Below are 15,567 nucleotides of genomic sequence, written 5' to 3' on the forward strand. Positions count from 1 at the left end.
CCAGAGAACTGGTAGAAACTCTATGGGGGGGAATTCTGTAAATGGTGCTCAAATTTCAGTGCCGGAAAAAATCAGCAGTAAGTGTAATTCTATAAAGGGTGCACGTGCTTTATAGAATCGCCTGACTATTGGCGCTTTGGTTTGTGCTGAAACCAAGTGGCCAATTTCAGTTGCAGATTTGGTTTCAATGGATACTGAAGATCCCAGTTTGGCCAGGTTCTAGATCATGTGCAATTATAATTCCCATCTAACTGGGGAACTTATCAGCCAAGGGCTACTGTTAAGACAAGAGGCTGACCAAATTTTGCTCAGGTTCACTGAGATTTGTTTCAGTTCCTCTGCATAGTCTCCTTTGAAAACCATCTCTGGTATAGGTAAATTTCTTATATATTCTTCAGTAAAGACCAAAGCAAAGAATTCATTCATCCTCTCTGCTATGGCCCTGTCCTTCTGAGTGCCCCTTTTACTCCTTGATGATAAATGCTGATGCATTTTCCCCTCAACCAAAATTGGGCTGCACAGCCCCCTAGTTCCCTTGACAGAAAGCTGTCCTCCCCAGACCATCCCACCAAAAACTGCCTCCAAACGTTGCCCCCCCTGCCACCATTGTAGGACCTCCACGGGCCTATCTTAGTAGCCCTGGTGATTTAGTGGTCTCATTGGGGCAGTACTGATCCCCAATCACTCCTGGCCATGTCAGTTCTGCAGTCAAAATGGCTGCTTGGGTCTCCTATGGCAGTCTCGCAAGACTGCCACAGGAGATCATGGTAGCCATTTCAAAATCAGACTCAGCATGGGCAGGAGTAATCTCTAGCTGCTCCTGCTTATGACGGCTCCAATCTCAAAATGGCTACCGTGACCTCCCACGGCAGTTTCACAAGGCTGCCACAGGAAGTTGTGGCAGTCATTTTGACTTTAGAGCCAAACTGTGAAGCAAATTTCGACTGTAGATTCAGTTTTGGTTGCCCTCTAGTTGAGACGTGTTATTTTCCTGTTAACCTCAGTTATTAGTAAATAGGTCTCATTGTATAAAATGGGACCTGTTCTAAAATAGCATGTTAGTGGTAAAATAACCCTTCTTACTGGTAGCCCTCTTTGATAACTATGCCCCTAACTGGCACAAATGTAGGTTAATACTGTACATAGTTTCCAGTATAGATGCTTTAAAACTGTATAGCACAGGGAAATAACCAGCTTTCAGGTGACATTCTAAAAAAATAGTCAGCACAGTTAATGGATGAAAAAAAAAAATCCACTCTAATATAAGAAGAAAGGGAATTTCTTATGTAGCAAGAGAGTGATAGTCATCCCTAAGGCTAGAAAGTTTCACTCATCTACTGAGTTTTACTTGCTCTTAAGGGTAATTTATTTACAGAGTCTGATGTATCAAGTACTGCTAACGTTTTGTGCCCTAACTCCTCACCATAAATTTGGCACACACTTGAGAGTGTGTATTATTGGTACTCAATACAGCAATATATATATATATAGAGAGAGAACCTGTTTCACATACAAAAAGGGGTTATTAAATTGTGTGAAGGTACATGCACATGAAAAATAGGCAAACAGAAAGAGTTTTAAATTACTATTAAATATGTCAAATATATATTATATGTTTTTAGGCCGTCAGTTTCTTTCTGCTCCTTTGGGCTTCTAGCTCAATCTGGAAACAACCTCTGTCAGGCAACTGTGCCTTGAACCTTCATAGGCAGCTTGGGGATTTCCTGTCTATTTTTTGCCCCCCCCCCCCCCTTTCCAACTCACCTAACCAAGTCATTGCAGTGAATGTCCTCAGGTACCATAAACCAAGGGCCTGTTTACTAAGCTACGTTATAGGCTTGTTAGCATCTTTAACGCGCATTAACCATGTACGTGCCTACAATATCCCTATGGGCGCCTACATAGTTAGCATGCGTGCTAATTGTAGGCACGTTAAAAATGCTAATGTGCCTTAGTAAACAGGGCCATAAGATTCCTTCTGGAACCCTGCAATCATGGGATCTACAATAAGCTACTAAGAGCCACTGTTGCTCAATGCCCGGCTTCCCTTTCCCCCAAGGGCTGTAAATAAGAAATGGTAAGTATTATATCACTTTAAACCGGATTCATACTATTTATCTGCCAGCATAAAAAAGCTCTATGAGTTGAAAATTCAAAATAGACAATCTAATTTGTCGTTGGCATTTCTCCTTCTTCCTTGGAATGGAAAACCTAAACTCCTCATGAGTAAGGGTCTGATTCACTATGGTTGTTTTCATTGTCACATTCTATTTTTTTTCCATAAACTGTGAAAAATGAGGCCCTGGGATAAACCAGGATGATACTAAAGCTTGGAAGACTGAAAAGTAAAAAAAAAAAAAAATTATGTAATAATAATAATAATAAAAAACTTTATTTATAGCTTGCTATATCTGGAGAAAACTAAGGGCGTCTTTTACATGCATGCTAAAATTGTGGGCACGCCTTAGTAAAAGACCCTCTAAAGTGGGGAACAAAACCAAATAAGATAATACAACATAGCAATAAAAAAATGCATCACAACTATGCAAAATTATACTGTACTACAACTTAACAAAAACTTACTATAATATAAATCCAAATACCACTGTGAAACAAATTAACATCATATATCTGGTGACCTGTATGCCTGAATAAACATATAGGTTTTTAAGGCTTTTTTGAACTGGGCAATATTCTGCATAGTACAGAGTATAGGCAACAAGTTCCATAACTTTAGGTCTTTAAGATAAAAGGTAGAAGATCTACATTCCTCTAAATGAATCTGCTGAAAAGAAAGTATTTCAGGTTACTGTTTTTGAGAGGGATCTCCACATCCAAAGCCATCATTAACACGGTGTGCCAGCATATAGTTTGTTCCTGCGGTGGGAGAGTATCAAAATTGGTTGGAAAGTCAACTGTTCCATATCAATGTCCTTCTAGTTCTGACAAAAGCTTATCATTGCTATTGCTCCTAAGGTCATACTATAAAACTAAAATAGGGCCAGATTACAAAGACACGAAGAAATTATACCAACTCGTGAACAAACTACTAGACATCACCTTGGTCATCACAACCAATATAGACATCCCATCTGCAGACAACCTTGCTAAATACTTCAATGAAAAAATTGCAAACCTACGTAACACGCTACCTCAGGACAACACCGATATCGAAAATTTCATCACTGGCTTGGACCCAACCCCTGGTGAATACCCATCAGACCAAACCTGGTCAAACTTCACTCTCCTCACCGTGGAAACGGTCACCCAGGCAATTAATAGGTTCTCCAACTCTCACTGTAAACTGGATACCTGCCCCACCACCTACCTAATAAAATCTGCCCCCCACCGCTTCATAGCAGACCTTACATCCCACGTAAACTACATGCTTCAACAAGGTCTTTTCCCTAAGGAAAATGGCAACATCCTACTCACCCCAATACCAAAAGATCCCAAGAAAAAATAAAACGAAATCACTAACTACTGCCCAGTAGCATCAATCCCACTGGTGGTCAAACTGATGGAAAGCATGGTAACCAAACAACTTAATGATTATATAAACAAATTCACAATATTAAATGAATCACAATCAGGATTTCACCCCCTCCATAGCACTGAAACAGTACTAATTACCCTCCTAGCCAAATTCAAGCAGGAAATAGCAACAGGCAAAAGCATACTTCTCCTCCAATTTGACATGTCCAGTGCGTTCGACATGGTAAACCATAAAATACTACTAAGACTCCTAGATTACTTCGGGATTGGCGGATACATACTTAGTTGGATCAAGGGTTTCCTAACCAGTAGAACATACCAAGTGAAATCAAGCTCAAACATATCACCACTATCATCGATCCTTTTCAACCTAATGATGACCCCACTAGCCAAATCCTTATCCAACCAAGGCCTTAACCCTTTCATCTATGCAGACGATGTCACAATATACATTCCTTACAAACGTGATCTGACAGAAATCACCAACAAAATCAAGCTCAGCTTGAATATCATGGACTCATGAGCAAACACATTTCAACTAAAACTCAACACAGAAAAAACACACTGTCTCATCCTCTCATCCCAATACAATATGAACAAACCTACAAACATAAACACCCCAGATTATACCCTCCCTATCTCAGACAGCCTGAAAATTCTCAGCGTTACAATCGACCGTAACCTCACACTACTGAACCAAGTGAAATCTACAACAAAGAAAATGTTCCACTCAATGTGGAAACTCAAACGCGTGAAACCATTCTTCCCAAGGAAAACATTTTGCAACTTGATACAATCAATGGTACTAAGCCATGTAGACTACTGCAATGGAATCTATGCGGGATGCAAAGAACAAATTATAAAGAAACTTCAGACCGCTCAAAACACGGCAGCCAGGCTTATATTTGGAAAAACGCGATTCGAAAGCGCCAAACCCCTCCAAGAAAAACTGCACTGGCTCCCAATCAAAGAACATATTGCTTTCAAAATCTGCACCCTGGTTCATAAAATCCTCTGTGTTTATCCCATGCTTTTTTGAATTCTGTCACCATTTGTGTCTCTACCACCTCCTTAATGGAGACTTTCCGCATCTGTGCTGTTAAAGCAAGGAGAAGGAGGAGACAGCACTTAAAGAACTTGGTAATTGGTAAGTGAGAGGCTGACGCAAGTGCAGCATACACTTTCACAGGAACTTCGCAGGAATTGTTTCCGTCCCCTTGGGAACCCTGCAGGAACGCCTTCCATCTCCACAGGAACAACGCAGAACTGCTTCTGTCCCCAGGAGCTACATACCATATTTAAATAATAGAAATTTGAGAAGTTTGGAGATTTCTTTTAAGAGATAAAATAAAATAAAATAAAAATACTTGGGGACTGGTGACGATTTTGGGAAAGTTCTAGGTGGTAGTGAAGTTTATTGACCACTAGACACCCATGCTGAGGTCCTTTAAATTCTGTTCATTAGAAAGTTGTGTGAAGAAAAACTTTGAAATGTTTCATATACAAGTGCGGATTGTCTATGATAGGGGCAGAGAATGGGCATGAATGGGCTACTCAGCTAGAGTGCTGACATTACTGCCATACTAACTGGTTAGGATGTCCATAACGCAGGAGTCCTTAGCGCCTCCTAAATAAGAGGCATTAAGCGCTACTACATTCAGGGGTCCTTTTATGAAGCGGCGGCAAGCCCAACACGGGCTTACCACTTGCTAAAAGGGAAGCACTGCAGGGCTACAGCAGCAGCCCGGCGGCAGTTCCCTCCCCCTGCACGTGCCATTTTCGGTGCAGCAAAAATATTTCAATTTTTGTAGCGCCGGTGTGTACCTGGCAGTAATCAGGCAATGCCACCTCAATGGGTGGAAGTGCCCCCCCCCCCCCGAAATGGCTGTATGGTAAGTGGTTCACTTGCCACACGGCCACTTCTTTAAGAAAAGGGAAGCCTTCCTATTTACCCGCTAAGGTAAAAGGGGGCCTTGGCGCACATCAAAAGCACACAGATGCCAGCGCAGGCCCCCTTTTGCCGCAGCTTCGTAAAAGGACCCCTAAGGGCCTCTTTTACTAAACTGTGCTAGCAATTCCCAGCGCGGCAAATGAGAGGAAGCTCATAGGAACTGAATGGGTTTCCTCTCATTTGCCACGTGGAAATTGCTAGCACAGTTTAGTAAAAGAGGCTCTAATTTCTTTAAATGGCCGCAAACTAATGCCAACATTAGCTCATGGCCAGAAATGCAAAAAAATGGATGGGCTTAGCGCACGGGAAAGGCCCATTGTAAGGATGCACTCTAAGGGGTCCTTTTACTAAGCAGTGGTAAAAAGTGGCCTGCAGAAGTCTGCACATGTGAAATTGATGCGTGCTGGGCCATTTATTTACTGCGGCTGGAAAAAAGGGTTTTTAAAAAACAAAATGAGAGCAGTAAATGGCTGCATGCTAAAATTAGAAGTTGCATGTGACTATTTACTGCCTGAGCCCTTACCACCACTCACTGACCTAGTGGTAAGGGCTCACATGATACTCGTGTGGTAATCAGGCATCATGCGCCAATGTAGCCGCCAGGAACGCCCCTCCCCCCACTGTAGAAAATAGAAAAATATTTTCTATGGCGGAAAACAGTGCGTGCCAACTTTGAAACTAACACAGGGTGCCCACGCTACCCCTGCAGTAGTGCCGATTTGCAATGCACTACCCATGCGTTAGTTCTACCGCTGCTTAGTAAAAGGACCCCTAAGTCTATTTTCTTAGCTCAGCCAACTTAAGGGGCCACTTGTGATTAGTCTGCTGTGCTATTACTCTCTGTATCTTATTCTTTTTCGGAATGCCTAAGTTCTTTACCGTCTCCTGTCCTTAAAATATCCCTCGTTCTTCTTCTTCAAAAAACAACTTTTTGTTTTGTTTTTCCCAGGTGCATTGCTTTATGTTCTCAACACTGAATCACATCTTCTACTTTGATATTTCATTCCTTTAATTTTTTTTTCAGAATTTTCCCACAGCATGTCATGGTCTGCTGGATTATTTGCTACATCTAATATCAGTGTCATAAACAAAAACTGCCTTTCGCCTCTCAATGTTACGTACGGAAGATAATGAAAAGTGAGCCTATCACTCACTACACAATCCCTACGGCATTCCTCTTTCTACCTTATACAAGCCATAACCTGTGTTATTAATCATTATCTTCCACATTCTACCACCCAACCAGTTTCACATATATTTTCCTCCATACTTATTTATTCCATTTTCTCTATTAGCTCCTGGTACGACTACGACATTGTATAAATGCCTTAGCACAATCCAGATAAATGAAACCTAAGCTACTACTGTATCTCTACATATTACTCGGATAATGACCTGAAAAATGCTTATTCCGTTGCTTTAGTACAATACCTTTGCCCTAAGCTTATGCTGTAGCTCTTCGATATCTCCTTTGCTTTCTAAATGGATTGCTCATCTCTCTCGAATGACCGATGCTAGTATTTTCTGCTGTTTTAATTTAACCATTCTATAATTGCATGCTAACAAAGGGGCCCTTTTACTAAGCTGCGTAGGCGCCTACATGCACCCAACGTGCGCCAAAATAGAGTTACTACCCGGTTACTGCATGGCCCTTGTGGTAATTTCATTTTTGGCATGCGTCCAATACACGTGTCTGAAAATTATTTTTTTTATTTTCGGGCGCATGTAATGGACACACGCCAAGTGGCATATGGCGCGCGTAGGTCATTACCCCCTGGTTACTGCGTGAGTTTTTACTGCTAGGTCAATGGCTGGCGGTAAGGTCTCAGACCCAAAATGGACACATGGTAATTTTCATTTTGCCGCACGCCCATTTTTGGCGCAATAAAAAGTGGATCAGCGCACGCCGAAAACCCATGCCTACACTACTGCGAGCCATTTTTCGGCGCGCCTTTGTAAAAGGACCCCATAGTGATATGGCATGTGACAGCAGAAACGAAACAACTGGCCTATCCAGTCTATACAGATGCTCCTTTTCCTAGGAAGGTGCTTTCATTGGAAATGAAACAGTAAATTTCAATAACATTTCCAGTGATGTGTCGAGTCCTCAATCTTCATAAAAACTATTTCACTGAATCTGTGAAGTTGTTTTTCGGTTTGTCCCTGGAGAGCCATACACTTCCCATTGTCTTTTATCTATTTTGTTTCTTTTTACTTTCAAAATAAAATGAAAGAAAATCCCTTTCAGGGGGTTTTAAATGCATATTGAATAATTTATATATTTTTATGATACTGTATGTTTTTTTTATGATGAGACTTTTCTTACTGTGTGTTTGTTTTTATTTATTTATTAGGGTTTATTAACCGCCTTTATGAAGAGATTCACCCAAGGTGGTGTACAGCAGGTACAGTTTAACATAAAACTTACAATTTTGTTAACAGCATAACAATAATAAAATGACCAAGTATAAACATAAATACAATAAGGGCTTCTTTTACAAAGCCCATTCAATGCCTATGGGCGTCCTCTCATTTACCACACAAGAATCACTAGCGTGGCTTTGGAAAAGAGGCCCTAAGGGGGTCTTTTATGAAGTGGTGGTAATCCCAACATGGGCTTACCGCTCACTAGTGCGGAACTAGCACCGGACTACTGCAGTAGCCCAGCGGTAGTTCCCACCCCAATGTGCACCACTTCCAATGTTACAACATTTTTTTATTTTTGTAGCGCCAGTGTTTACCCAGCGGTAATGGATGGTGGTAAGTGCTCCCCCCAAAGATGGCCATGCGGCAAGTGGTTCAAAGGTAAAAGGGGGCCTCAGTAAAAGGACCCCTAAATGAGGCAAACTTGAAAACAGCAAATTGAAGCCTAATAATAGGACTACCATGAAACAGGATAAAAAATACAGTGATACCTCGGTTTTCGTTGATAATCCGTCCGAAAACAATCGGCAAAATCTGAAACCAATGAAAACCGAGGCAATTATTTACATATGAATCAACACTGGAAAGCAATGGAATTGTTTGGCTAGACGCGTGGAGTAATGCTCACACTACGAGAAACAACGCCACACTGAGCAGGAGAAAACGTGGGTCGCCCTTTGTTTTTGCAAAATTAGCAGCGAGGTCACGTGGGCACGCCGACGAAATCCGAGACAAATTTTTCGCCGAAACAAATCGACGAAAACCAATACCGACGTTAACCGAAGTCAACGAAAACCGAGGTATTACTGTATACACATTTAACAGCAATGAAATTCAAATAACAGATATAATATGATGTCAGCATCACAGCAATGAAATAAACACACAATTAGAACACTCAAATAACATTGCTATCATACGAATGCATTTCTACAATACAGGTTACCATATAGCTGAGGGGCCAAGTGCAGATATATAGATGGGAACAAGATGAGTGGTACAGAGTCAGTTGGGATAAATAGATGGGTGGCTAAACTCAAGGTAAGTTCTTTGTACAGTTAAACAAGATAAAAAGGAACTCATCTACGTTACAGTGTGTGTAGTGCTAAAAATGCTAGTGCGCCTATAGCATAGCTTAGGGCCCCTTTTACTAAGCCACGTAGGTGACTACGCGTGCGCCAAATTGGCATTACCGTCCAGTTACCGTGTGGCCCTTGCGGTAATTTCAGTTTTGGCACACGTCCATTATGCACATCTGAAAATGTTTTTTTATTTTCTGGTGCGCGTCATGGATGCGCGCCAAGAGGCATTTGAGGCGCGTAGGTCATTACCGCCCAGATTCTTTACCGCTAGGTCTATGGCTAGTAGTAAGGTCTCAGACCCAAAATGGACACACGGCACTTTTCATTTTGCCGCACATCCATTTTCGGCAAAAAAAAGGCGCGCTGAAAAATGGATCAGCGCGCGCCCCAAACCCGTGCCTCCACTACTGCAAGCCATTTTTCAGCGCGCCTTTGTAAAAGGACCCCATAGTAAACAGGGTCCTAAATCTAATATAGAGAGATGCATTTCTCTCATTGTTATCTGGATGGCAAATAATCAACTAAAATTAAATAGTGATAAAACAAAATTTGTCATGGCCAGAAAGGGATAGTACTGCAGGATAATTCCTTTATAGTAAATAACTTGACTTACTGGGCTAGATGGACCATTGGTCTGACCCAGTATGGCTACTCTTATGTTCTCTTAATCCTCACTGAGGATGCTAGGTATTATTCTTGATCAAAATTTAATTTTGGAAAAACAAATTAATGCGCTTGTTAGACGATATTTCTAGTGGATGCATAATCTCAGGTGATTTTGAAAATATCTAACACAGGATAAGTTTAGACTAGTAGTGCAAGCTTTGATATTATCTAAGAGGCCCTTTTACAAAGTGGTGGCAAGCCTAATGCGGGCTTACCGCATGCCAATTTGGAGCTACTGCTGGCCCAACACTGGCACCAGTGGTAGTTCAAGCCCCAGCCATTTCCTGTGCTGGGGAAAATAGGGTTTGATTTTTTTTGCACAGCAGTTACCCAGCAGTAATCTGGCAGCACAGCGTGATACCTGGTTACTGTCAGGTTAGCGTACAAGCCCTTACTGCCACCTCGACAGGTGGTGGTAAGTGCTCCCCCCGCATAGCCACATGATAAGAGCAATCTTACCACATGGCCATGTATTTTTGCAGCCTTTCTACCCACTGTGGTAAAAAGGGCCTCAGCACGTGGCAAAAATGGCCGCTGCTGATTCCGCAGGGCCCTTTTTACCGCAGCTTAGTAAAAGGGCCCCTAAATTAGATTATTGTAATATGATCTACCTGGACTGTTCTAAGAACTTGTTAAGGAAGTTACAAACAACACAAAATACAGCTATACAGACAATTTACTCATTGAACAAGTTTGACAGAAGTATACCTTACTATCCACCTTATAATCGAAAGAGAAAAACGCCTAGATTTCGACCCAAATCGGGAGATAAGACGTTTATCTCACAAAAACGAATAAATCAGTATAATCGAAAGCCGATTTTGGACGTTTTCAACTGCACTCCGTCGCGGATGTGGACAAAGTTGATGGGGGCATGTCAGAGGTGTGGCGAAGGTGGAACTGGAGCGTGGTTATCGGCCGAGGAGAGATGTACGCGTTAGGGCGATAATTGAAAAAATAAAGGCGTTTTTAGCGAACATTTAGGACACTTTTGTTGGACCCTTTTTTCACACGAACAGGTCCCAAAAAAGTGCTCTAAATGACCAGATGACCATCGGAGGGAATCGGGGATGACCTCCCCTGACTCCCCCAGTGGTCACTAACTCCCTCCCACCACAAAAAAAATGATGTTTCACAACTTTTTATTTTCACCATCAAATGTCATACCCACCTCCCTGGCAGCAGTATGCAGGTCCCTGTAGCAGTTGTTAGGGGGTGCAGTGGACTTCAGGCAGGTGGACCCAGGCCCATCCCCCCCCTACCTGTTACAATTGTGCTGCTTAATGCTTATTAGTCGTCCAACCCCCCAAACCCACTGAACCCACATGTAGGTGCCCCCCCTTCACCCCTTAGGGCTATCATAATGGTGTAGACTTGTGGGCAGTGGGTTTTGAGGGGGATTTGGGGGGCTCAACACACAAGGGAAGGGTGCTATGCAACTGGGAGCTCTTTTACCTTTTTTTTTGTTTTTGTAAAAGTGCCCCCTAGGGTGCCCGGTTGGTGTCCTGGCATGTGAGGGGGACCAGTGCACTACGAATCCTGGCCCCTCCCACGAACAAATGCCTTGGATTTATTCGTTTTTGAGCTGGGCGCTTTCATTTTCCATTATCGCTGAAAAACAAAAACGCCCAGCTCACAAATTGTCGAATAAAACATGGACGTCTATTTTTTGCGAAAATACGGTTCGGTCCGCCCCTTCACGGACCCGTTCTTGGAGATAAACGCCTATGGAGATAGACGTTTTCGTTCGATTATGCCCCTCCACATTTAACTTCATTGGTTGCCTATGGAGGCCAGGATAACTTTTAAATTATGTTGTTTATTGTTTAGAATTATTCATGGAATCTCCCTGGCTGATATGTTTATATTGATTAAAATTCTGTATTCGAAATATAGGACCAGAAATCTTCTAAGGCTATCATTTCCAACATATAAGGATTTAAGCTGTAAGAGAATTTTTCTTTTTTTTTATCAGGCCAGGGGCGTAGCCAGACCTCTACTACTACTACTTATCATTTCTATAGCGCTACTAGATGTACGCAGTGCTGTACACTTGAACATGAAGAGACAGTCCCTACTCGACAGAGCTTACAATCTAATTAGGACAGACAAAGAGGACAAATAAGAGATAAGGGAATTACTGAGGTGGGGATTATAAAATAAGGGTACTGAACAAGTGAGTAAGGGTTAAGAGCAGGGCTTTTTTTGAAAGGGGTACTTGGGGTTACTAAGTACCGGCACCTTTTCCATTGTCTGTTAAAATTGACCCATGGTCCCCAACTTTTAATGAAAGAGCTCAGGCTCTACACATCAATTCTGTCTTGTAATAGATTCTGTGACTGGTTGCAGGGGGTCTGGCTATTGTGGGGGTGGGTCCCTCAGTGATCACCTCAGCCCTGAAGGGTGCCTGGCATTTGACTATCAGCACCTTTTTAGCTAGAAAAAAAATGCACCGGTTAGGAGTTAAAAGCACCATCAAAAAGGTGGGCTTTTAGCCTAGATTTGAAGACAGCCAAAGATGGAGCTTGACGGACCGGCTCAGGAAGTTTATTCCAGGCATATGGTGCAGCAAGATAAAAGGAACGAAGTCTGGAGTTAGCAGTGGAGGAGAAGGGTGCAGATAAGAGAGATTTACCCAGTGAACGGAGTTCCCGGGGAGGAGTGTAGGGAGAGATGAGAATGGAGAGGTACTGAGGAGCTGCAGAGTGAATGCACTTATAAGTCAATAAGAGGAGTTTGAACTGTATGCGGAAATGGATAGGGAGCCAGTGAAGTGACTTGAGGAGAGGGCTAATATGAGCATAGCGACACTGGCGAAATATAAGTCATGCGGCAGAATTTTGAACAGATTGAAGAGGAGAGAGATGGCTAAGTGGGAGACCTGTGAGAAACAAGTTGCAATAGTGTAAGCGAGAGGTAATATGAGTGTGGATAAGGGTTCTGGTAGTGTGCTCAGAAAGGAAAGGGCGAATTTTGGTGATATTATAGAGAAAGAAATGACAGATCTTAGCAGTCTGATAAATATGTGCAGAGAAGGAGAGAAAGGAGTTGAAGATAACCCCAAGGTTATGAGCTGATGAGACAGGAAGGATGAGAGTGTTATCCACAGAAATAGAGAATGGGGGAAGAGGAAAGGTTGGTTTAGGGGGAAAGATAAGAAGCTCAGTCTTGGTCATGTTTAGTTTCAGATGGCGGTGAGACATCCAGGCGGCAATGTCAGACAGGCAGGCTGATACTTTGGCCTGGATACCTGCTGAGATTTATGGTGTGTAGAGGTAGATCTGGGAGTCATCAGCATAAAGATGGTATTGAAAACCATGGGATGAGATCAGAGTACCAAGGGAAGAAGCATAGATGGAGAAAAGAAGAGGTCCTAGGACAGATCCCTGAGGTACACCAACTGACAGTGGGATAGAAGTGGAGGAGGATCCACCTGAGTATACAGTAAAAGTACGATGGGAGAGATAAGAAGAAAACCAGGAAAGAACAGAGCCCTGAAATCCAAGTGAAGACAGTGTATCAAGGAGTAGGCTGTGATCAACAGTGTCAAAAGCAGCAGATAGATTGAGAAGGATGAGAATAGAATAGAGACCTCTGGATCTGGCCAGGAACAGGTCATTTGAGACTTTAGCAAGTGCTGTTTCAGTTGAATGAAGGGGGCGGAAGCCAGATTGAAGTGGATCCAAGAATAGCTTGAGAAGAAAGTCAAGGCAATGGCGGTGAATAACATGTTCAAGTATCATGGATAGGAAAGGGAGGAGGGAGATGGGGCGATAGTTGGAAGGACAGGTAGGGTCCAAAGAAGGTTTTTTAATGAGTGGTGTGACTATGGCATGTTTGAAGGCATCAGGAACAGTCGCAGTGGAAAGTGAAAGATTGAGGATATGACAGATAAAAGGGATGACAGTAGGAGAAATAGTGTTGGTAGGAGGAACAGGTAGTTAGTTTCGAGGTGGAGAGAAGTTCTGCTAAAAGACATCTCTATTCTGAATATTTACTTCAGGGCATATGATTCTCTATTTTTTTAAACTGACTTCACAATTCTTATCCTTAGCAGTCCTTTTAGCCTCGGATTGCTGGTTTTATTGGTAAAATACACACTGAGCTTTATTTTTATGTCTAACATGTAGTACAGCATACTTCTGAATCACAAGGTTTAAACATTATTATTTATACAGCACACCATAAAATATAAGTGCCATTATCTCTGTTTGAGATATGATGCAAATTCTTCTGAAATGGGATTTACTTTCAGAGCGTCTCAGCTTCATTTAAAGGATGATAGTTGCAAAGCCACTTCCATTTGCATCTCACTGCCTTTCACTCAGAGAGATTACAATACATCACAACAAAGGCAACCAGCATTAACTACAGGGGGATTGCAGCTTAATTTTATAGTTTAGATTTAAAAAGCCTTCTGGAGTAGCACTAACGGAGGAATTAAAGGAACTAAAGTGATGAGGCTAGGCTAGTCTGCTGAAAGCTGCAGCCTGCCATATATCATTAGAGGAAAAATGGCATGAAGGGTGTCTTACGGTATCAATTTCACACCACGATCACGTGTGCAGTTCAATGAGTCATATTGGGTCAAAGGAAAACTGGATTCATTACAGATTGTAATATCATTTATCACAAAAACCATGAAAACTGTACAAAGATGATTTGCAAAGATGAACTTTCAAGACCGCAGAACTTCTCTTCAGATGTGACTTGAAATCTTATGCATATGACATTTTAATATAATTTCCATGTTGGAATGGAAAACGATATCATAGCCCACAAGAAAACCAACAGTACTTGATTTAAAATATAGGTCTGACCCCCAAGACAGAGACTCACTCAATTCCAGGGCTAGGACCAGCGGACCTGAACCCCTGGCATGGATCTATGATGGGGGCAAGGGACTCCCTACTTCAAAACCCAAGCATATAATTATCTAGTTTAAGTAGCTACTTCTGACAACTATAGTGTTTCAGAATAAAAGTTTTTACTGAGAAAAGTTTCTTTATAGCAAAACAGTGAGATATAGGGAAAGAGTGGAGGAGTCGCCTAATGGTTAGTGCAGTGGCCTGAGAACCTGGCAAACCGAGTTCAGTTCCCACTACAGCTCCTTGTGACCCTAGGCAAGTCACTTAACCATCTACTGCGTCAGGTACAAAAACAGATTGTGAGCCCAGCAGAAACAGAAACAGGGCTTTTTTTGTGCCGGTACGTGCTGGTACAGCATACCGGCACCTTTTTTCACCTGTTCTAACTTTGAGCTGCGCTCGCGCTCTGTCTCTCTCTTGCCGCTGCCTCTGCCACCAATGATAGCTGTCTGTCCTGAGCTTTTCTCCCTCTCACCTGCCTACCTACCTGTTCCAATGTTTCTTTTTTTCTCTTCGGAACACTAACAGAGGCAGCGTTCCACATTCAGCTGCCTGCCCTGCATCGGCTCACGAGTCCTTCTTTCTCTCTGCCACGCCCCTGCGGAAACAGAAAGTTACAGCAAAGGGGGCGGGACACGGCAGAGAGAAAGAAGGACTGCAGAGCCGAGGCAGGGGAAATGTTTAGCAATGCTGGCAAGGGAGGGGCGGGATACAGGAGAAAGACATGGGGAGGAAGGAAATTTTCACCTGACCTGGGCACGGGGTGGGAGTGTAGGGGAGAGAGACATACTGGACTCTGGACTCAGTGGAGATTAGAAAAAGCGGGAGACGGCCGACAGGGTGAGCCCATCACACTGGTTCATGCAAAAAGATACATTAGAAATAAGGGACTGCCTGTGCCTGGTCAATCTGTAAAATGTTTAAAGCTGTTCCAGTTGGATAGGCTGTGCCTTCAAAGGTGGAGCAGATAAGATTTTTTAAAAACTTATTGGACAACTTTTTAATTTATTTGAAAGCTTCCCAAAGAAACAGCAGTTACAAACTCTGTATTTTGTGCTCATTTTTCTACACTGTCCTATAC

At 42.5% G+C, this 15,567-nt stretch overlaps 1 protein-coding gene across 1 annotated transcript in view; it reads right to left on the reverse strand.

Annotated features, from left to right (window-relative positions):
- The window catches only part of UNC5C (unc-5 netrin receptor C), a 644,470-nt gene that overhangs the window by 323,970 nt on the left and 304,933 nt on the right, over positions 1-15,567 (reverse strand). The window lies entirely within an intron of this gene.

The sequence above is a fragment of the Microcaecilia unicolor genome, chromosome 2, assembly GCF_901765095.1.
Source record: "Microcaecilia unicolor chromosome 2, aMicUni1.1, whole genome shotgun sequence".
Lineage (NCBI taxonomy): Eukaryota > Metazoa > Chordata > Amphibia > Gymnophiona > Siphonopidae > Microcaecilia > Microcaecilia unicolor.